Source organism: Mus musculus, chromosome 18, assembly GCF_000001635.26.
Source record: "Mus musculus strain C57BL/6J chromosome 18, GRCm38.p6 C57BL/6J".
Lineage (NCBI taxonomy): Eukaryota > Metazoa > Chordata > Mammalia > Rodentia > Muridae > Mus > Mus musculus.
Genome location: NC_000084.6, coordinates 25,957,735 through 25,981,872, shown reverse-complemented (window position 1 = coordinate 25,981,872; position 24,138 = coordinate 25,957,735). Strand labels below are relative to the sequence as shown.

The 24,138-nt window shown below is 38.0% G+C and overlaps 1 long non-coding RNA gene across 17 annotated transcripts in view; it reads right to left on the bottom strand.

Annotated features, from left to right (window-relative positions):
* The window catches only part of Gm33228, a 395,277-nt gene that overhangs the window by 234,683 nt on the left and 136,456 nt on the right, over nucleotides 1-24,138 (bottom strand). For all 17 annotated transcript variants that reach the window (XR_877236.3, XR_003952589.1, XR_877240.3 and 14 more), the window contains one exon: nucleotides 22,278-22,394. This is a non-coding gene — a long non-coding RNA (predicted gene, 33228). The remainder of the gene's footprint in view (nucleotides 1-22,277; nucleotides 22,395-24,138) is intronic.

The window sequence follows — 24,138 nt, the reverse complement described above, 5'->3', positions numbered from 1 at the left end:
ATGCTCACAGTCATCTATTGGACTGAACACATGGCCCCCAATGGAGGAGCTAGAGAAAGTACCCAAGGAGCTGAAGGGGTTTGTATCCCTATAGGAGGAAGGACCATGCAGAGACTGCTTCATCCGGGGATCCATACCACTTACTTACTTAACAGCTAACATTCTCTTACAAGTGAGTCCTTACCACTTTCATCAGTCTAGGTTTCGGTTACTTCACTCAGAATGATTATTTTCTACTTCCATTCATTTGCCTGCACATTTGAAGATGGCATTGATTTTTTTTTTAATTTTTTTATTAGATACTTTCTTTATTTACTATTCAAATGCTATCCCAAAGTCCCTTATACCCTCCCCCCACACCCTGCTCCCCAACCCACTCACTTCCACTTCCTGGTCCTGGTATTACCCTGTATTGGGGCATAAAATTTTGCAAGACCAAGGGCCTCTCTTCCTAATGATGGCCAACTAGGCCAACTTCTGCTACATATGCAGCTAGAGACTCGAGCTCAGGGGGAAACTGGTTAGTTCATATTGTTGTTCCTCCTATAGGGATACAAACCCCTTCAGCTCCTTGGGTACTTTCTCTAGCTCCTCCATTGGGGGCCATGTGTTCCGTCCAATAGATGACTGTGAGCATCTGCTTCTGTATTTGCCAGGCACTGGCATAACCTCAGAAGAGTCAGCTATATCAGGGTCCTGTCGGCAAAATCTTGCTGGCATATGCAATAGTGTCTTCTTTGTTTGGTGGTTGATTATGGTATGGATCCCCGGATGAAGCAGTCTCTGCATGGTCCTTCCTTCCATCTCATCTCCAAACTTTGTCTCTGTAACTCCTTACATGGGTATTTTGTTCCCCATTCTAAGGAGGGACAAAGTATCCACACTTTGGTATTCCTTCTTCTTGAGTTTCATGTGTTTTGCAAATTGTATCTTGGGTATTCTAAGTTTCTGGGCTAATATCCACTTAACAGTTAGTGCATATCATGTGAGTTCTTTTGTGATTGGGTTATCTCACTCAGGATTATACCCTCCAGATCCAACCATTTGCCTAAGAATTTCATAAATTCATTGTTTTTAATAGCTGAGTAGTACTCCATTGTGTAAATGTACCACATTTTCTGTATCCATTCCTCTGTTGAGGGACATCTGGGTTCTTTCCAGCTTCTGGCTATTATAAAAAAGACTCCTATGAACATAGTGGAGCATGTGTTCTTATTACCAGTTGAAACATCTTCTGGATATATGCCCAGGAGAGGTATTGCTGGATCTTCTGGTACTATTATGTGCAATTTTCTGAGGAACCGCCAGACTGATTTCCAGAGTGGTTGTGCCAGCTTGCAATCCCACCAGCAATGGAGGAGTGTTCCTCTTTCTCCACACCCTCGCTAGCATATGCTGTCACCTGAATTTTTGATCTTACAATGGCATTGTTTTTACAAGCTGAGTAATACTCTATTGCATAAATGTATCACATTTTCTTTATCCATTCTTCTGTTGAGGGACATCTATGTTGTTTCCAGTGTCTGGCTATTACGAAGAAAGTTGCGGTGAACATGATTGAGCTAGTGTCCTTGTAGTAAAATGAGTATCCTTTGGGTATATTCGCAAGAGGGTATAGGTGGGTCTTGAGTTAGATTGATTTCCAACTTCCATATTGATTTCCATAGAGTATTATAAGGTTGCATTCCCAACAGCCATGGAAGAATGTTCCCCTTGCTCCACTTTCTCACCAGCATGAGATGACACTTGAGTTACTGATCTTAACCAATCTCATTGGTGTAAGACAGAATCTCAAAGTAGTTTTGATTTACATATCTCTGGTAGCTAAGGATGTTGGATATTTCTTTAAGTGATTTTCAGCCTTTTGAGATTCTTCTCTTGAGTTCTCTGTTAAGATCTTTACCCCATTTTAAATTTTTATTTATTTAATATCTAGTTTCTTGAGTTCTTAATATACTTTGGATATTAGTTTTCTATTGGATGTGGGGTTGGTAAAAGTTTTCCCATTCTATAGGCTGCTGTTTTGTCCTATTGATAGTATCCTTTGCTTACAGAAACCTTTCATGAGGTCCAATTAATTGTTGCTCTCAGTGCCTTTGTTCTCTGTACTCTGCTTAGAAAGTCATCCCCAGAGATAATGCACTGAAAGCTATTCTCCGGTTTCTTTTTGACTGAGTTCAGGGTATCTGGTTGAGGCATTTGATCTGCTTGGACTTAAGTTTTGTGAAGTCTAATAGACATGGATCTCCATAGGTTCTACATACAGCCATCCAGTTTGATCAGACAATACATTGACCATGCTTTCTTTCTCCATTGTGTATTTCTAGATTCTTTATCAAAAATCAGATATCTATAGGTGTGTGGATTTATATCTGGGTTTTCTATTCAATTCCATTGAACAACATGTCAGTTTTTATGCCAATATCATGTGGTTTTTCATTACTATGTTTCTGTAATACAGTCAGCGATGGTGAGACCTCCAGAAGTTCTTATATTGTTCCGCATTATTTTAGCTATCCTATTTGTTTGTTTGTTTGTTTGTTTGTTTGTTTGCTTGTTTTTCCATATGAAGTTGAGAATTGTTCTTTCAAGAACTGTAAGAATGTTGGGATTTTGATGTGGATTGCATTGAATCTGTGGATTGCTTTTAGTAGAATGGCCATTTTTACTATGTCAATTCTATAGATCCATGAGCATGAAAGATATTTCCATCTTCTGATATCTTCTTCAATTTCTTTCTTCAAAAATCTGAAGTTCTTGTCATAAAGGCACTTGATTTGCTTGTTTAGAGTTACACCAAGATATTTTATATTGTTAGAGGCTAGTGTGAAAGGAGTTGTTTTCCCAATTTCTTTTTTTAGCCCATTGTCATTTGTATATGGGAGGGCTACTGATTTTTGTTGTTGCTGTTGTTAATCTTGTATTCAGACACTTGTTGAAAGAATTCATCAGCTGCAGGAGTTTCCCAGTGGATATTTTAGGTTCACTTATGTATACTATCATATCATCTATAAATAATGATACTTTAAATTCTTCCTTTCTAATCTGTATCCCCTTACTCTCCTTTGGTTGTCTTCTTGGTATAGCTAAACTTCAACCACTATATTGAATAGATAGGGAGAGAGGAGACAACCTGTTTTATTCCTGATTTTAGTGGAACTGCTTTGAGTTTCTCTCCATTTAATTTGATGTTGACTAAAGGCTTGCTGTAAATTTTCTTTATTATGTTCAGCTATGCCCCTTATATCCCCAACCTTTCTAGAACTTTTATTATGAAGGGGTGTTGGCCTTTTTAAAAGAACTTTTCTGTATCTGATGAAATAATTATGTGGGTGTTTTTTCTTTCAGTTTATTTATATGGTTTGTTTACATTGACTGATTTTGAGATATTGAAACATCCCTGTATGTTAGGGATGAAGTCTAGTTGATCATGATGGATGATCTTTTTAATCTGGTCTTGGATTTGGTTTTTGTGTATTTTATTATTTTTGTATCTATGTTCATAAAAAGTTGGTCTGTAATTTGCTTTTTTTGTGATTTGGTTTAGGTAACTATGGCCTCATAAAATTAATTGAGAATTTTCCTACCGTTTCTATATTGTAAAATAATTTGGGGAGCATTGACATTAACTCTGCTTGAGGATCTTCTTTCTTATATACTCAGTTTACTGTGGACTTGTTTCTCATCCACCATAGAATTTACTGCTGACACATTACATGTATATATTCCTACTCCTTTTCACCTGTAATAACACTATAGTTATAATGATCTGAAATTGCAGAAGCAGGAGTTCCTCACCTTACCTTAGAGCAAAATCTACAATAAATAGTGCACAGTAAACAGAAAGTACAATAAGCTGAAAATGTGTTTAATACCACAAGCCAACCCAATATCATGAGTTAGCTTACCCTAACTTGAATATGTCTACCCTAGCCTCCAATTGGGCAGGCTAATGCAGCAAACACATTTACTTTGCATTTAAGTTCTCTAATAACATATTTAATTATGTACTTATGAATAAAATCCAGAACAGTCACATGCTATATTTACACTATAAAACAGTAAGGTTGTTATCTGAGACTATAACAGGGTGTGTGTACAAATTAATAGATTACAGTGTGCAAATATTACTCAAAGCTTTCTTCCTTTGTATCTGGGTAAGGTTAGTTCTGGTATTTGATCAAACAGAAAGTTTTTGAAATCCATATGTTTTTAATACTTAGAAGGAAGATATTGTCAGTAGTCACTTGAGGGATAACAACTAATTGGGTAAAAAAAATACACTATGAAACTTTAGTCTAAACAAACAATATTATTAAAAAAGAAAACACTAGGCATACAAAGTACTAAATACTCAAAAACATGGAAGAAACACTTATACTATTTTTCTCAGAAATTCTACAAAATAGTTACATGATTATTGTATAAAAACAGTGAATAAAAATGACCTAGAACATATTAGTTAATGCAATAATAAATTATAGTAAATAATTTAGAACAAAGTACAGAGAGGTTCAAAGGGATTAGTGGCAAGTTCCAGAAGTATGGCTGAAGGAAAATGGGCTCAAGACAAAGTGAAAACAGTATTAGTTGGAAGAGTATGAATAATGTAAAAATGTTTAATTATTAATCTACTAGTCCTGAAATTCCTCAGTAACCACAGAAAGAGCAGGAAGTGAATGAGAGCTAATAGCACACGATGAAGTAAAACTTTACTGATTTCCTTATCTTTAGCATGCAATGTTGACAGTTTCTTCTGTATTTGGGCAAGACACTTTAACTTGCATCCTGGGGTTCTGAGACATCAATGAACACAAAATAAATGGGGCCACACGCATTGTTTAGTGAGGTTGCCTGGTACAAATAGAGTTCAACGTGCTTTCTATGGCTTTGATCTCTATAAACAAAACAATTCATCTATGCAGCAGGATGCTGAGTGTTTAGCAGAAGTACAAGCCAGATGCTACCCAAGCAAAGAGGACATGCCTGTCGCTTCAACACTCAGGAAGCTGAGTGAACAAACTTGCAAGTTTGAGGACTGGCCTGGGACTATATGTGAGACTTTGTTTCTAAATAAATAAATAATAGCAAGCACAAATCAAATGTATGGATAGTATCTCACCAGAGAAAACACTAGCAAATAAAGCACCTTATGCATCTGACCCCAGGGTTCATGTGAGATCGCCATCATGTATCCCTGGGCTCTCAGAGACCAGTCCATGCAGGAGAACATTCAGGCCGAAGAAGCAACAGAGCTTCTTGGACAGGGCCCCTTCCGGCCTTCATCCTCAGCCAGGAGGCAGAGCTGAGACCCAGACCTCTAGGCACCTTCCTCACCAGAGGACAATTAGCCCCCCAGGGAGGGCTCTGACCCCGGGGCTCAGGTGAGATCACCATCTTCTAACCCAGGTCTCTCAGAGAACAGTCTGCACAAGAGAGCATGTGGACCGAAGAAACAACAGAGCTTCTTGGACAGGGTTCCTTCGGGCCTTCATCTTCAGCCAAGAGGTGGATCTGAGCTCCAGACCTCTATGCACATTCCCTGTAAGAGGAGAGCTTGCCTGCAGAGAATGCGCTGACCACTGGGACTCAGGAGAGAGTTGGACTCCCAGGACTTCTGACAGAGGCTAACAGAATAACAGAAGGAACAAGCTCCAGACATAGACAGCTAGAACATCTAACAACAGAGATTACCAAATGGAAAAAGGAAATGTAAGAATCTTACTAACAGAAACAAAGAATTTTACTAACTTGGCATCATCGAAACCCAGTACTCCCACTGGCAGAGAATCCTGAATAACCCAACACACTCTAAAAGCAAGATTTGGATTTAAAATCATATCTCATGATGCTGGTCATGAGGATTTTCAGAAGGGCATTAATAACTCACATAAGGAAATAAAGGAGAACACTAGTAAACAGGTAGAAGTACTTAAAGAAGAAGCACAAAAATCCCTCAAAGGATTACAGGAAAAAACTGCTAAACAGATAGAAGTCCTTAAAGAGGAAACACAAAAAAATCCCTAAAAGAATTACAGGAAAACACAACCAAAGAGGTGATGGAATTGAACAAAACCATCCAAGATCTAAAAAAGGAAGTGGAAACAATGAAGAAAACCCAAAGGGAGATAACTCTGGAAATAGAAATCCTAGGAAAGAAATCAGGAATCATAGATGCCAGCATCAGCAACAGAATACAAGAGATGGAAGAGAGAATCCCAGGTGCAGAAGATTTCATAGAAAACATGGACACAACAATCAAAGAAAATGCAAAATGCAAAGAGATCCTAACTCAAAACATCCAGGAAAGCCAGGACAAGATGAGAAGACAAAACCTAAGGATAATAGGTATAGAAGAGAGTGAAGATTCCCAAATTAAAGAGCCAATAAATAGCTTCAACAAGAAAACTTCCCTAACCTAAAGAAAGAGATGCCCATGAACATACAAGAAGCCTACAGAACTCCAAATAGACTGGACCAGAAAAGAGATTCCTCCCAACACATAATAATCAAAACAACACATGAACTAAATAAAAATAGAATATTAAAAGCAGTAAGGGAAAAAGGTCAAGTAACATATAAAGGCAGACCTATCAGAATTACACCAGACTTCTCACCAGAGACTATGAAAACCAGAAGATCCTGGAGAAATGTTATATAGACTCTGAGAGAACACAAATGCCAGTCCAGGCTACTATACTCAGCAAATCTCTCAATTACCATAGATGGAGAAACCAAAGTATTCCATGACAAAACCAAATTCACACAATATCTTTCCATTAATCTAGCCCTTCAAAGGATAATAAAGGGAACACTCGAATACAAGGAGGAAAATTACACCCCAGAAAAAGCAAGAAAGTAATCCTTCAAAACAAACCTAAAAGAAGATAGCTTTAAGAACAGAATCCCAATTCTAACCACAAAATAACAGGAAGCAACAATTATTTTTCCTAAATATCTCTTAATATCAATGGATTCAATTCCCCAATAAAAAGACATAGACTAACAGACTGGCTACATAAACAGGACCCAACATTTTACTGCTTACAAGAAACCCACCTCAGGGACAAAGACAGATACTACCTCAGAGGAAAAGGCTGGAAAACAATTTTCCAAGCAAATGGTCCAAAGAAACAAGTTGGAGTCACCATTCTAATATCGAAAAAATCGGAACCCAGTTATCAAGTTATCATAAAAGTAAAGGAGGGGCACTTCATACTCATCAAAGATAAAATCTTCCAAGATGAACTCTCAATTCTGAATATCTACACTCCAATGCAAACGCATCCACATTCATTAAAAAAAAAAAAAAGCTTTAGTAAAGCTCAAAGCACACATTGCACCTCACACAATAATAGTGGGAGACTTCAACACACCACTCTCATTAATGGACAGATCTTGGAAAGAGAAACTAAACAGAGACACATTGAAACTAACAGAAGTTATGAAAAAAAGGATAAAAGGATTTAACAGATATCTACAGAACATTTTATCCTAAAACAAAAGGATATACCTTCTTCTCAGCACCTCATGGTACCTTCTCCAAAATTAACCATATAATTGGTCACAAAACAGGCCTCAACAGACACAAAAATATCGAAATTGTCCCATGCATCCATCAGATCACCATGGACTAAGCCTGATCTTCAACAACAACATAAATAATAGAAAGCCAACATTCACGTGGAAACTGAACAACACTCTACTCAATGACACCTTGGTCAAGGAAGAAATAAAGACAAACTACAGACTTTTTAAAGTTTAATGAAAATGAAGCCACAACATACCCAAACTTAGGGGACACAATGAAAGCATTCCTAAGAGAAAAACTCATAGCTCTGAGTTCCATCAAAAAGAAACTAGAGAAAGCAGCTTCACAGCACACCTATAAGCTCTAGAACAAAAGGAAGCAAATTCACCAAGAGGAGTAGACAGCAGAAAAAAATCAAACTCAGGGCTAAAATGAACCAAGTGGAAACAAAAAGAACTATACAAAGAATCAATGAAACTGGAAGCTGGGTTTTTGAGAAACTCAACAAGATATATAAACCCTTAGCCAGACCAACTAGAGGGCACAGGGACAGTATCCTAATTAACAAAATAAGAAATGAAAAGGGAGACATAACAACAGAACGTGAGGATATCCAAAACATCATCAGATACTACTACAAAATGCTATACTCAACAAAACTGGATGAAATGGACAATTTTCTAGACAGATATCAGGTACCAAAGTTAAGTCAGTTTCAGATTAACGATCTAAAGAGTCCCATATTCCCTAAAGAAATAGAAGCAGTCATTAATAGTCTCAAAAAATAAAAATAAAAAGCCCAGGACCAGATGAGTTTAGTGTAGAGTTCTATCAGACCTTCAAAGACCTAATTCCAATTCTCCTCAAATGATTCCACGAAATACAAACAGAAAATACTCTACCCAATTCATTCTATGAAGCCACAATTACTCTGATACCTAAACCACACAAAGTCCCAACAAAGGAAGAGAACTTCAGACCAATTTCCTTTATGAATATCAATGCAAAAATACTTTAAATTCTTGCAAACCAAATCCAAGAATACATCAAAATGATCATCCATCATGATCAAGTAGGCTTCATCTCAGGGATGCAGGGATGGTTTAATATATGGAAATCCATCAATGTAATCCACTATGTAAACAAACACAAAGAAAAAAAGCACATGATCATCTTCTTAGATGATGAGAAAGCATTTGACAAAATTCCAATACCCATTCATGATAAAAGTCTTGGAAATATTGGGAATTCAAGGCCCATGCCTAAACATAATCAAAGCAATCTACAGCAAACCAGTAGCCAACATCAAACTAAATGAAGAGAAACTTGAAGCAATCCCACTATAATCAGTGACTAGACAAGGATGCTCATTTTCTCCCTACCTATTCAATACAGTACTTGAAGTCCTAGCCAGAGCAATTAGACAACAAATGGAGATTGAGGGGATACAAATTGGAAAGGAAGAAGTCAAAATATCACTATTTGTACATGATATAATAGTATGTATAAGTGACCCTAAAAATTCCACCAGAGAACAACTAAACCTGATAAATAGCTTTAGTGCAGTAGCTGGATATAAAATTAACCCAAACAAATCATTGGCTTTTCTCTATACAAAGGATAAATGGGCTGAGGGAATCAACACCCTTCACAATACTCACAAATAATATAAAATACCTTGGTATGACACTAACTAAGTAAGTGAAAGATCTGTATGATAAGAGCTTCAAGTCTTTGAAAAAAGAAATCAAAGAAGATCTCAGAAGATGGAAAGATCTCCCATGTTCATGGATTGGCAGGATTAATATAGTCAAAATGGCTATTTTGCTGAAAGCAATCTACAGATTCAATGCAATCCCCATCAAAATTCCAACTCAATTCTTCAACAAATTAGAAAGGGCAATTTGCAAATTCTTCTGGAATAACAAAAATCATAGGATAGCAAAAGCTATTCTCAACAATAGAAGAACCTCTAGTGGAATCACCATACCTGACCTAAAGCTGTACTACAGAGCAATTGTGATAAAAAACTACATGGTACTGGTACAGTGACAGACAGGTAAATCAATGGAATAGAATTGAAGACCCAGAAATGAACCCACATACCTATGGTCATGTGATCTTTGAAAAAGGAGCTAAAACCATCCAGTGGTAAAAAGACAGCATTTTCAACAAATGGTGCTGGTACAACTTGCAGTTATCATGTAGAAGAATGCGAATTGACCAGTCTTATCTCCTTGTACTAAGGTCAAGTCTACGTGGATCAAGGAACTCCACATAAAACCAGAGACACTGAAACTTATAGAGAAGAAAGTGGGGAAAAGCCTTGAAGATATGGGAACAGGGGAAAAAATTCCTGAACAGAACAGCAATGGCTTGCGCTGTAAGATCAAGAATCAACAAGTAGGACTTCATAAAATTGCAAAGCTTCTGTAAGGTAAAAGACACTGTCAATAAGACAAAATTCTTAAGCAAATGGATGGATCTGGAGTATATCATCCTGAGTGAGGTAACCCAATCACAAAAGAACATACATGACATGTACTCACTGATAAGTAGATATTAGCCCAGAAACTTAGAATACCCAAGGTACAGTTTGCAAAACACATGAAACTCAAGAAGAAGGAAGACCAAAGTGTGGATACTTCGTTCCTCCTTAGAATGGGGAACAAAATACCCATGGAAGGAGTTACAGAGACAAATTTCAGAGCTGAGACAGAAGGAAGGACCATCCAGAGACTGCCCCTCTCGGGGATCTATCCCATAAACAACCACCAAACACAGACTCTATTTCCTATGCCATCAAGATTTTGTTAACAAGACCCTGATATAACTATCTCTTGTGAGGCAATGCCAGTGCCTGGCAAGTACAGAAGTGGATGCTCACAGTCATCTATTAGATGGAAAACAGAGCCCCCAGTGGAGGAGCTAGAGAAAATACCCAAGGAGCTGAAGGGATCTACAACCTTATAGGAGGAACAACAATATGAACTAACCAGCACCCCCCTGAGCTTGTGTCTCTAGTTGCATATGTAGCAGAAGATGGCCTAGTTGGCCATCAATGGGATGAGAGGCCCTTGGTCTTGTGAAGATCATATGTCCCAGTACAGGGGAATGCCAGGGCCAGGAAGTTAGTTGGGTGGGTTAGGGAGCAGGGTGGGGGGAGAGTATAGGGGGACTTTCAGGATTGCATTTGAAATGTAAATGAAGACAATATCTAATTTAAAAAAACGGAAAAAAATACCACATTATATGAATGGTAGACAACCAAAAAACAAACAAACAAAAAAAACTAAAAGAAATGAAATAAAAAGATGCACGTTCTAGTAAGGTATTCGAACTGAAATTCTCATTTTAAATGACATAAAAACAATAAAGAACTTCCTACTTTTTAATTTTTTTATTCTTAAGAATATAATTATGCAAAGAAATACAATCAACTCTATCCCTTTTCTCCACTCCAATAATCCCATACCCAAATCTCTATGCCAACCTCATGTCTTCTTATTTCTTTTTCTTTCTCTTTTACTTTTACTTCTCTTTCACCCTCCTCCTGTTCTCTCTCTCTCTCTCTCTCTCTCTCTCTCTCTCTCTCTCTCTCTCTCTGACCTACTAATGCCAATTAGTGCTACCCTGATGAAAGAGGTTGTTGATCCACCCCATGAAGCTTTGGAACTCCCAATGGCCACATCCTCAATTAGGACTGGTTATCCAACACCTATTTTGGGATGCAAGGTCCTCAAAACACTCCTGGACATCACTTCCCTACTCTATATTCATTTCAGCTAGCTTGATCTCATACATATCTTGTTCATGAGTCCAGAAGACAAGGTTTATCATCATTTGAATGCTTTTCACCTCCTTTTCTGAGATGTTCCCTAAGCCTTGGGCATGGAAATGACAGAGTTCTAGTTTAGTGCTAAGCATCAAGAACCACAGGTTTTCACCCATCTCTTTTCTCTACCATCATATGAGGACTCCATTCATAGACCGTAAGCAAGCTGGTTATCAACCACATTTCCAGAGGTGATATCCAGCAGCAATGCCATAAGGTGAAGCAGTCATGAGAACTGCCCTTTCCTGTGACTTGATTAAGAATCACAAAGATCCACAAATTTTTTTCCTTTCTCGGTGTTTTGTCCATAATTGAGATCCATGCCCATTCTATACCTAAACACTGGTACAAAATGGGACTGGGATCTGGGAAGGAGTTAGCTTCTCTTTGTATGTCTGAATGTCCCTGAACATGCTGGGCTCCCTTAAGAAAAAGCAGGAGGGAGCAAACACAGATTGTGAAAGAATGATGTCCACTGTAAGCAGCCATTTAGGAAATCACCAACAATGTGATTGACTCCCTCATTCATAGAAAAAGGCCTTTTTGCTTAAAATACAAAATATACATGCTACAACTCAAGCAGGGCCAGGAATAAAGGTTAAACACTTAGCCAAGATGTATGCATGCAAAAAAGAAGTTGAGATGGAGATTGTAAACAAAACTCTGAGTAGGCCAGGGGAGTTCAGATGGATTACAAGAGTGATCCACAATTAAGATCAAAACACACATTCTTCATCCAGAAATCACAGTGAAATGCCTGACAAACAAGAGAAGGTCCACACATTTGTCACAGAATATCTGTCTATAGTTCTCCCAGATTTTGGCTTGTCATATTCTTAAAAATATAGAAAACTCTAAATAATATAACCAACACATCAGATTTAAATTTCTTCTAAACGTGTCAGTCTTGCTTACTGTAAAATCCCATTGACTCCAGCTATGACCATGATAAGCACCCATTTGTACTGGCAGGTATGGTCCCCTCTAAGTGTCTTCCCAATGTTCTTTGCAGCCCAAGGGCTCTTCCTATCCACAGATATCTCATCAAAGGAAGGGCCTGACCCATCTTTTCGAGAATCCCTCTACAGCTATGAGGCTGCCATCTTCTTTCAAATGTGTCTAGCATGGGTCAGTTGACATGCCACCTGCCTTAGCTGAAGCCCCATCTGTACTACATAGGTCTAGATGAGACATTTCTATCATGCACCATAGTCTTGAGCAGAAGACAAGCTAAGTTAAGCAATAGAGTTCATTAAAAAGGGAAGAAGCAAACCATTATCCTTCCACACACAGAGATATCAGACACAAGCCAGGCCCCAGAGTCCCATCAGCTACCCTCCCTTCTACCACTAAGAGTGACCTTGATGCCACTTTAGGCTTAGGTATTTCTACCCAAGTTAACATTGGTGTCCCAACTTTGAGTACTGTATCAGATGTTAACATACAGTGTAAATAGGTGCCATCCTCAGATGGAAGTATTCCATCTCCAGCAGGTTCTCCACTGAGATCTGAACATCCTGTTAATGATATCTGCCTGGAGTCTATCTTCCACATCCTCAAGGCTAAATTTTACACAGGATGCCATTGCAGATATATCTCTCATACTAGATCCCAGAGTCCTGAAAAACATATCCTATGTTAAGCCATAATGTATATGTGAGTAAACAATGACCAAGAAAATACAATTGCCCACAAAACTGAAAGCTTTTCTAAATACTAGGGTTAAACCTTTTTAAATGACTCTTTATAAGTAGGCTGTTTAGAAGTAGAACTTATCTATAAATTACATGTAAAATTTTGTGTTACAAAATATACAATATTTTCTATGTTAAGATTTGGATATTATTAAATATGCAGTCAAGTTAACAGTTATTAAAGAGCTGGCACAGCAGTTCAGAATGCATACTGCTCATACAGAGAACTGGAGTCCCATCACCAGCACCCATACTGGGGGTGGCTCACAACTAACTTCTTATAACTCTAGCTCTAAAGGACTGTTGACTTCTTCTACCCTTTTTTGAGGGGTGCTATACTCACATGTATTAACCTACACTCTGAGCCAGGCATGGTGGAGCACACCTTTAATCACAACACTTGGGAGTCAGAGGCAGGCAGATTTCTGAGTTTGAGGCCAGCCTGGTCTACAGAGTGAGTTCCAGGACAACCAGGGCTATACAGAGAAACCCTGTCTTGAAAAACAAGCAAACAAACAAACAACAAAAAACCACACACACTCTGATGCACACATTTGCATATAATTTAAAATAAAAATAAAATCTTTTTAGATAAAGAACAAATCATCAAAGTAGAAGAAAAATAAAGTAAACCAAAAGAAAGATTACCTTTTAAATTCAGCTAGAACCATAAATTAGATATGAATAAAACTGAAAAACTTAGAAATAGGTCATTAGAAGAAAAAGCCAAATACCAAAGTAACTCACAAATGTGTGAGTGTTGACAGTAAAAAATACAATAATTAAAAATGAGGAAGCAAAATTATACAGAAGCACTTCTCTAAAAGCAAATACAAGGTAAAATGAGCACATTTTAATTTTTAAAGTAAAATTAAATGCATCAAAATTTTACAAGGGAAAGATTATCCAAACTAATCAAAAACACCAAGAAAAATTCCAAAATGTAAATATTTATCATCTCATAAATGTCACAGATGAATATGCAAGTTGTCAGAAACTCTCAAGGAATAAATAACTCTCACACTAAGTAAAATATACCAGGATTCACTTGTTTTGCTTATGAGGGAGTCACATTATGTATGCCTGGCTAGCATGGAACTGAGAGAGTCACCTGCCTCTGCTTCCTAAGTTCTAGGATGAAAGGTGTGCACTGCCAGGTACAGCACCAAAGTCCATCCCGATATACTAATTCTGTGTGTTCTTCATAACCCAATATTTTAAATTGGTAGAGAATGCATACATGTTGTATTTCAGGCACTCACATGCATAACACAGACACACACACACACACACAAAATTTACACACATACTTAGACCCAAGTTATGATAAAACAAATGCAAAAACTCCCAGCTATGATATCAATGCAAAATATAAGTACACTGAAAAGAAATACAAACAAACTAGATAAAAGCAACTCTCTAAAATAAGCATTACTTAAGTTTCAACAAAGGAAAACTATTGTATTGATTTGTCAGAAAAGGTATTTACATTAAAGGTATTTAAGTAAAATAACATTCCTGCTTAAAATTAAATTGTAAATGTGTGCATACATGTAAAAATACATATTCAAAAAACTCTTTGTTCTTTAAAGAAGTCTATGCTTAAGTTTGGACATTTGTCATGTGAGGAAACTCTGGGATTCTGGATTGTGGATATAGATTTAAATAATGTGACACTTTACTGCTTTCTATTGTATTGAAAGTTATGTAACACAAAAAATAGATCATATATGCACATTTGAAAGGGGAGGCAAAAGAAAAAATTAAAAGAAGCAATTAAAATATTAGTACCCAAATACAAAATAAATACATGCAAACACAAAGACATTAAGATGGCTTTCTACAAAGACAGCTAATACAGGAACTCTCCAGCAACAGCTACAGAGCTAGATAAGGACTGCTACTCCACTAAAATAACTTCTATCCAGTAATATCCCAAATAAGTCATGATGTTCAGTTAATTTTAATCAAAGTTAGCAAATAACCTTGAAAGAGATATAGTAATCCTGAAAAAGAAGGAAAGAGCTTGTCCCAGAAAATAAAGACTATCTGTTTATGGAAGGAAATCCATTTTTTTTTTATTTTTTTTAATTAGGTATTTTCTTCATTTACATGTCAAATGCTATCCCAAAAGTCCCCTAGACCCTCTCCCCCCCGCACACACACACACTCCCCTATCTACCCACTCCCACTTCTTGGCCCTGGAGTTCACCTGTACTGGGGCATATAAAGTTTGCAAGACCAAGGGGCCTCTCTTCCCAATGATGGCCAACTAGGCCATCTTCTGATACATATGCAGCTAGAGACACGAGCTCCAGGGGTACTGGTTAGTTCATATTGTTGTTCCACCTATAGGGTTGCAGACCCCTTTAACTCCTTGGGTACTTTCTCTAGCTCCTCCACTGGGGACCCTGTGTTCCATCCAATAGCTGACTGTGAGCATCCACTTCTGTGTTTGCCAGGCCCCAGCATAGCCTCACACGAGACAGCTATATCAGGGTCCTTTCAGCAAAATCTTGCTGGTGTATACAATGGTGTCAGCGTTTGGAGGCTGATTATGGGATGGATCCCTGGGTATGGCAGTCTCTAGATGGTTCATCCTTTTGTCTCAGCTCCAAACTTTGTCTCTGTAACTCCTTCCATGGGTGTTTTGTTCCCAATTCTAAGAAGGGGCATAGTGTCCACACTTTGGTCTTTGTTCTTCTTGAGTCTCATGTGTTTTGCAAATTGTACCTTGTATCTTGGGTATTCTAAGATGCATGTAGTATGTATCAAAACAGAGAGACAGAGAGAGAGAGAGAGAGAGAGAGAGAGAGAGAGAGAGAGAGAGAAGGAGAGGGAGAGAGAGAGAGAGAGAAGGAGAGGGAGAGAGAGAGAAAGAAAGAATGAGGGCATTTGTAGATCATTAGGATATAAGCAGACAACTTACAGAATAGAAGCAGAACATAAGCACAGGAGATAAGAATGCATTTATTAGTCCCTTAGAAGACTACTTTCTTATTGTTTACAATTACCATCCTCCAGTGCTGGCAACAAACATTGCATCGCAAATGTGCACCCCCGGATATTATAAATGGGAGATTAAATTGATTCAGATCTCCTGGAGTATATTATAAAGTTTTAAAAAACAACTTTCAGCAATATTTGAAAGGAAATAATTTGAAATTTGCCCCAAGATATGTGCATTAGTGTGCTCGTACATGTTGTATGTCTCATTTAAATATTAACACAGAGCAACGTTCATGCCCTGGAAACAGGACTTTGGTTAATACGCTTCCAAGATTTTAACAACGATGCACACAATATATTAAATAGAAAAAGTTGAATCTGTAACTTTACCATGAATTTAAGCTTAAATTTATAAAATAATCTGAATATATGGCCAAGAATAGGAAAAAGCAGAGAAATGCGGAGACAGAATGAAGGGAGGAAGAGGAGAGGGAGGAAGACAAGGAGAATATAACCCCCCAAATGTTAGCTAAGTAGCTGTGTGATGAGAATGTAGATGTGCTGTTTCCTTACATCTTCCTGGATGTTTGCTTTCTAGTTCAATGAACAAGTGTTGCTTCTAATATCAGGAAAAGGATGTCACTTTCAAAACAGCCCATGTCTTATTTAGGTGGAAATATTTGGATTATCCACAACTAATTTCTTCATCATTCTGCTCATGCAGATGTCTTTGTTAAGACCCTCTTCCTTTCAGAGAGTTGGAATATACTGGAGACTCAGATATGCCATAAAACCACCATGACACCCATACCTCCTACAGGGCACTCAATGTCACAGTCAACCCTTTACTTGTATTAAGTTTATTATTTTAACTCAAGGGTAGAAACAGTCCTGGTTTTCCTTAGGAAGAGAAATCATAACTTAGGTACAAAATGACTCTTTGCAGGCTATGGAAATGTCTCAGTGAGTAAGCACGTGCCTTTCGAGTGTAAGGATCTGAGTTCAGAACCTATGTAAAACGGGATCTTTTTCAGTGGCCAAAAATATTGGATCTGGTAGCATATATCTGTATTCTCAGCAACCGTACAGAGACAAGGGACATGGTAACAAGAGAATTCCCCAAAGTTCATGGGCCAGCTAGCCTGGTGTACACAATAAAAAAGAGCAAGAGAACTTTTCAAACAAGAAGGAAGGTAAAGGTGGACTTCCAAGATTGTCATCTAACTTTCATACATCATAGTCTATGTGTGCCCATACAAACACTCAAAAACACACATACTAACTGAGATACATACATACACTCACACACATGGACACATGCATGGAGACACATACCATACATACACACATAAATAATAAACAAATAAATACAGAATAAAATAAAAATATGGGTCCTTCCCCTATGGTGGCTAATTGGCCCATCATCACAGAAAAGTCTCTCCATGGGCCATTTGTATTTTTACTTCTAACAAAGAGAAAGCACTTCATTCTGTGGTGGCCCACAAGAGGAAAAGGTGCAGTATAAAAAGACCATATTCCTTCCTAGGGCTTTACAGGGCAATAAAAACAAGATAAGCCAGCTAAGTTAAGCATCTGTGGCCCAAGTTCCTGAACCAGAAAACAAAGCTTGACCTGACTCTCCCTAAGGAGGGGAACTGTTTGCACAAAAGACCTGTGGGGAAGACTTCTTCCCTCCCTGAGAAGATGACTTTGCTTGCTGTACATATTTATTAAGGTTATCTTTAATAGGGACATAAATGTGGGAACGGACTGCTAGCTCAGCTGGTAAAGTCCTTGCCTGGCACACACGAAGACCTACACTCTATCCCCCAGACCCACACTAATGGATGTTGGTTATGGGAGTTAGAAAGATTGTTCAATGATTCAGAGTACTGACTGCTCTTCCAGATAGTCCATATTTGATTCCCAGTTGTGAGTGTCAACTTACAACTTTCTGTAACTTAAATTTCAAAGAATCTAATTTCCTCTTGTGGCCTCTACTGGCAACAGACATGCACGTGGTGCACAAACACACATGCAGAAAAATGTCTATACATATAAAATAATATTTCTAAAGTATAAATATTGTTGGTATGGTGACACTGATTTTTTTTTATCCTAGCCCTGGAGGGTGGAGAAAGATGGGACCCTGGGACTTGCTGGACTAACTGAATTGCTGAAATTCAGACCAAAGAGAGACATTGTCTCAAAAAATACAATAGTTGTCACCTGAGAAGTGACAGGTGAGATTGTCCTCAGGCCTGCACACCCATACACATTCACATACAATTTAATGCATGTGCCCACATACAAACTTAAATTTGGAAATCAAATGTCATACTTAGTAGTTTACACACCCAAAGGATATGGAGATAAACTTTCTGACAGCAAGCACATTTGATAGCAGACAGTAGCTTCAAGCCAAGCCATTGGCATCCCCGGTATAGCTCCTCCTTAAAGACTGCTTTATGTTCTTTCTGGATTTTGCACACCATAGAGATTTAATTTTTTTAAAAACTTTCATAGATTTAAAGAATGGAAAAAAATTCCCATAGATCAAGGCACATAAACAAACCAAACAAACAACTGTTGTATTTCTACAGAGCAGTAAATGGCCACACCTCTGTTCATTGTGCTTCTTGCTTTAGTTGGTCTCTGCCATATGTTTTCAGTGTGTTTATTTCTCTTCATTTCAAGGACAGTTATCCAAAAATGTACATAAATACTTTTACCAAATAGAACTTGTCACCACAGACACCATTTCCTTTTCTTTTCTTTGTTTTCTAGGTATTTGATCATCCTGTTTGGATCCCAAATGGGAAAAATAATGACGGATGCCTGATTCATTCCTATGAACAAAACTGTTTGAAGTGGCTTCCTGTCCGTGACAGAATGATCTGAGTGCAACTGTGTCCTGTTGATAAACTATGATGAAATGTTATCCTTTGGACAAAGTTAGAAGTCAAGAGAAATTGCTGTGGATGTCTCAGGATGTCTCTTCAGCTGTCCTTCATTTTTGGCATTTGATCATATCATGCTCCCTTTTCTCATCATACTGAGCTCTATTGTCTGTTATTAATTGAAGCATGGCTTTCCTTTCAAAGCTAAATCCAAGAGCATAGACTGTGGAAGTGGAAGAAGTTTTTGCTCTTACGTTTTCTAGCTTCTCAGCACCTGTTTCTCCCCTGAGTCGCTTTTCTTCCTTATTGGTAGACTTCAAATATCACAAACAGATATGTCCAACTTTCAAAGATGCTTTGCATAAAAGGAAAATTCCTACAAGCTGACCTTATTCAATATGTCTTCAAATGGCTTCATGGCGAGGCAAAGCTTACAATAAAACACCCTTGCTAGGAATTAAAGACACTGAAAAGCGCTGAGAAATGAAGACGTGATAATCGCATCACAGCATGGCTACATTTCACCAGGATAAGGTTGAAAGAAAAAAGCCAGGCACAAAGTATGTATACAGTGTGAGTCCATTCATACAAAACTTAAAATCAAATGAGACTAATCACTCATGTTAGAAGTCAGAAGAATCACAACCCTTGGGGACAGTGACTGAGACAGTAGAAAAGGTTTTTAAAGCCTCGATTGTTTTGGCATGGGCAGTGTAAACTTACTGGACACTCAGCATCCATTGTTCCATCCTGCCTTGGGGTCCACCCTGTTCAAAAAGAGATGTTACTCTCAGAGCCTGCCTTTTCACCCACATATCCATTAGACAGTTGCATCTACTTTCCCCATTCACAGTGGAGCTTCTTGCACACATTTGATGAGTGAAAGTCTAAAAGAATTCCTAAACATATTATACACCTATGGAAGCTTTTATTACTACTGCTATACAAGGCCATTTTCATGCCCAGTAGATAATATATTCTGAGCATATTCCTCCCCCAACACTTAAATTGCATGTATATTACACTGTAATAAAAATGTACTAGCTGTAGATACAATTAAGTATTACTTTGAAAGGTTTTCTGTCATTCACTGACAAGATGTGGAATAAAGCAGAAGCAACTGCAGACCCATCTCCAGGTTCCTATTTTGGGACAGAAGTAGTTATATTGATAATTAGATCACCCTTTGTGACTGTTGAGTGTTGTTTTGGAGATGATGGATTTGAAGTACCTTCAATTTAGGGACCCTAGACCAAATGCAGAATGCTCAAATGAGATAGAGAATATATTCAAGTGCTGTCAGTCCAGCAGTGATAAGCAGAGAAGATGGAATTGTCAGAAGAAAGGGCAATGTGAGCAGAGGCAAGCTACAGAAAGAACAAGACAAGAACCTTGGCTACATATGTCCATTCAATGGATATGAGCTGGGTAGACTTCTTGGACATTCAACATCCATTGTTCCATCCTGCTTGGAGCCCACCTGCTCTCAGAGCTGCCTCTTTTCCCACTTATTCATTAGACCTTGACTTTCAGTATTCACATTTACATAGGAGAGTCTTCCATATATTTGATGAGTGAATGGATTCTTAACAGTTAGGCTCTGAATCATAACCCTATCAACAGGCTTTCAATAAATGCCATAGATGAATGTAATGTATCCCTGTGTGTGCTAGAAACTAGATAAATATCTTAAAAGTGGAGCAGGGTACTTGGTGGGTTAAAAAGTGAAGTTTCCTATTAAGTTCAGGTCAAGCAGCAGTATTGAGATGAGGACAGTTACTGATTCTCTCTCTCTCTCTCTCTCTCTCTCTCTCTCTCTCTCTCTCTCTCTCTCAATTCCCCATTCTCCTCCTCTCAGTTCAGTTCAATAAATATACCCATAAAACAAGTTCTCTTTATTTCTGTAGGCAGTCAATAATATTTGACAACAAGCAGGTCAGCAAAAATGCAGTTGTATCCACAATATGGAAATTACCAAAGAAAACCACTGTTTGTTTTGAAATAAATGCCTCTACAAATCAATAATACATTGGAAAATTGATATTGACTACAATGTGTTTGTGGGTGGCTTTCAACAGGGTCAAAAGGTTCACTGGCTCCCTTTTCTTACCACAGTATTAGCAAACTGCTGAATATAAAGCTTATAAAGTCTATGTACATCCCAGTTAAAATTGGGGGAGGGGTCATACCTGGAATCCATAAAGAGGAATATTGCCAACTACTTGTTAATTGATATTTTGAGTTCTAGTACTTAATTATTAGTTGTTTTTTAAAGTCACATAAATTAATAACAGTAACTACATTAAGGATTTATTGCATGTCTGTCTATACTTTTTGTCTAGCTCCTGTCCCAGTCAGGAAGCAGACAAGGATGACAAGGGTGAACCGTTCCTTTCTCCTCCATCCTAATTAGGGTTTTGATTGCCAAAATGAAACAGTATGACCAAAAGCAAGTTGAGGAGAAAACTGTTTAGTTAGATTATACCTTCATATCAAGAACAACTGAAACCTAGAGATGGGAGCTGTTACAAGAGGCTATAGAGAGGTATAGCTTACTTGATCATTCTCCATGGATTGTTCTGTCTGTTTTCTTACAGATCTAGGGACATCAGCCCAAGGGTAGCCACACCCATAATCCAATCAGGTTGACGAGGAAGAATAACCATGGAAGTCATTTTTGGTGCTAAAACATAGTCTTAGTTGATAGGGTTTAGACAGCATTCATACAGATCATCTTGTTCCCCAGAAGAGGGCTTTAGTACCCTCAGATATAACAGCTCAGTTTTCCTGAATCCTCATTTAAAGAATTTCATGCTATGGTATCCCATCCTTCTATACTGGGAATTTTCATAACTGCATCTAATAAAATACCACAAATCTACCACTGTGATTGCTAATGTCTTTGTGATTTAGGGTTCATGCTCTGCCAGAGATACTACTCAGAGACATGTGAGGCCTTTTGGAATTATAATGCAACAGAAAACAGAAAATAGGAGTGACTAAAAGGTCAAATCCCAGCTCTGCCACCTACTAGGAAAATGTTCTGGGCTTACTATGTAAGTCCCAGGAGATGCTACAAAACAAAGCTTAATTGCCTTCTCTAGAACAAGCTCCAGGAAAGAAATAAAATGATGCATGTAAAACAACTAATAAAGGACAGCTGACAGTGTGGTAGCACCTTCCCTTGTTTCTTTGTTTTGGGGGACAGTCATCTAGAACCTCACAGGGAATATGTTGGCTTAAGGAACCATAAGCTATATGGATGTTTCCTTTTTTCCTTGGACCACACTGTGTTGTGGTTTGACACCCCATAGTCATGGTTGCCTCAAGCCCCAACCTGTGATTCCAAACTCCACGGTCATTTTTACCTTGATTCTGCTATCCAGGTGTAAGATCTTCCAGATGCTCAATAGGATCTTTCTGTAGATCTCAGGCCAGTTGAAAGTCAAACAATCAAAAATTAGCTCTCCTAATATGGCAGCTGCCTAAAATGCAAACCAACACCACAAAAATCAAAGACTCTGTTGAGGTTCTAATCTTTAATTCTTCATTCTAAGACATAAGAAACGTCTTCAAGGAACCTTTGAGAAAATCTGCATGTCTTTCATTTATGCAAAGAACAGTTCCTTCAAAAATTAATGAACCAAGATGAAGCTCACTGACCGTACCAAGCTGCCTGCAGGAGCTTTCTATACCATGCGTGACTGTGCACAGACTTATCACCATGGCCTGCATCAGACTCCTTCTTTTACTAGGTCAGCCTCTGATGACTCTCTCCTCAGAAAAACAGAATTCTTATTCATATTAACAGCATAACTCCTCCAGCCCCTTTTCTCTTGGATACAGATATTATCAAAATAAAATCATCATCAAGGTAGCTTTTAGTACCCAAAATTGCTGATAACAAGATATGACAGAGCAGACTGAGGCTGAGGATGTAGCTCAGTTGGTAGAGAGCTTTCCTGGCATGTACACAGCATTTGTTTTAATCTCCAGCACCACATAAATTAGGTGTGATGCTGTGTGCATGTAATTCCAGAACTCTGGAGAAGAAGATAGGAGGATCAAACATTTACAATCATCCTTGGATGTACAGAGTTCAAGACCATCTTGAGCTACATGAGATCTGGGAGAGAGATCAAGAAAGAAAGTGAAAGAGTGGGGATGGGGAGAAGCAAAGCAATTCACAGAGGCAAATGGAAAATGTTACATGTGCCCTACCCCAAACCCAATCACATTCCCAAACTCATGGGTGTGTAAAAACAGGAAAATAGGTCAATACACAAATCACGGCATATACAATTCTCTCCCACATTGTTTTTCATGGGAACATACTCATATTTCTTCCTAAACACACACACACACACACATACACTTATACTCACACTCATGCAATATACACTCATATACATATACTTATACACACTCATAAACACACACTTATACACACTCATAAACACACACACTTATATATATACTCATACATATACACTCATAAAAACGCACACACAGACATATACACATACTCATAAACACACACTTATACACACATTTGTGCATATACACTCACTCACACACACAGTTATCATGAGGCCACCGTAACTTTGTACTTTTCTGTGTCTACTCAGGGGCCTTCCCTCCCCCCATTTTTCTACTTTCCATATTCACAGCAGATTAGTTTGGAACTGGAATGAGAACAGAATTTATCCTAAGCAGCCTGCCATGTGATCATGTAAGCCTCTTTTTCCCAACTGTATAATGGGGGGGAAGGAGTGGTACTAGCAGCTTCTACCTGGCAAGGCTTCCATGAGGTTTAAGTGGGTGATGTATTGGAAGTGCTTGGCACATTGCCCCCCAAACAGTTAATGTTCTATAAATGATGTAGGTATTAAAGCCCCAGTTTGGTGTTTACAGACTCCTGACCTGGAGTGACTAGGGATCATGCTCATCTATCCCACTTAGTAACAATAGCCCTAAAGTCAATTGCAACAGTGTTAGTGTTTGGTTAGATCCTGTCCCACTTACCACTGGAGTTTAATTATAAATGGTGTCCATTAATTTATCACGAAGAAAATTGAAAATTCTTCTTTTGTAAACCATTATGGTCTCAAGGATTTGAACAGAGAATTGGAAACAAGGAATTGTCGATAGTTATACTATTACTACCTTTAGTTTCTGTAGAATAATGCAATGGGGTTTGTAATAATAACTGTACTATAATTACCCAGT